At 30.4% G+C, this 794-nt stretch overlaps 1 protein-coding gene across 1 annotated transcript in view; it reads right to left on the reverse strand.

Moving 5' to 3' along the window:
* Nucleotides 1–794, reverse strand: part of LOC107722077 (pappalysin-2-like) — a 62,704-nt gene that overhangs the window by 30,950 nt on the left and 30,960 nt on the right. The window lies entirely within an intron of this gene.

The following is a 794-nucleotide window of genomic DNA, read 5'->3' on the forward strand; positions in this document are numbered from 1 at the left end:
ATGTATTTTTTTATTTATGTATTTATGTTGTTCTTTTTAAAGTTTCTAATCATCAGAAATCAATTAAATACATTAAACTAAAACAGTTACTTTGAATTACAATTTCAAATAATAATATTTCACTAAGATACTGTTTTTACTATATTTTGATCAAATAAATGCAGTCTTAGTGAGCATAACAGACTTTTCAAAAACTGACCACAAACTTTCGAAACAATAAAACAATATTTTGATCTATTAATTATTATTATTAATAATAATAATTATAATTTTTTTCTTTTTTTTTCTAGAATAAAACAAAATCAAATATCATACAAAATTGGGATTTAATATTACTGACCCCTAAATGTTGGCAAAATCTGCAAACCTCATATAAAATGCAAAGAAAATAAAACAGCTCATATAATATTTAGTATGGGTCCTCCCAAGGTTAATGATCAACATTTTCTGAAGGTTAAGCATCTCCTTTCACTGGCTGTTTCCTTACCCATTACATGGAAAGTGCTTTGTTTTTGCTGCAGACCTCACGGTGGCACTGTAGCCTACTTTCCCACAAAACCATCTTCATTCCCACTCCCTTTTTCCGGCATTGCACACTAACTACATCAAGCACACTACTCCCTTCAGCGAGAGATTGGAAACAATTTCAGAGCAGCTACAAACAGCCACGGGTGTTTACTGTTTCTACGGGTAAAGCGGTCACATTTGGTTTATATTCCAGGGTTTCATTGTATATATCTATCTATCTATCTATCTATCTATCTATCTATCTATCTATCTATCTATCTATCTAT

The sequence above is a fragment of the Sinocyclocheilus rhinocerous genome, unplaced genomic scaffold, assembly GCF_001515625.1.
Source record: "Sinocyclocheilus rhinocerous isolate Xijiao unplaced genomic scaffold, SAMN03320098_v1.1 scaffold484, whole genome shotgun sequence".
Classification (NCBI taxonomy): Eukaryota; Metazoa; Chordata; class Actinopteri; order Cypriniformes; family Cyprinidae; genus Sinocyclocheilus; species Sinocyclocheilus rhinocerous.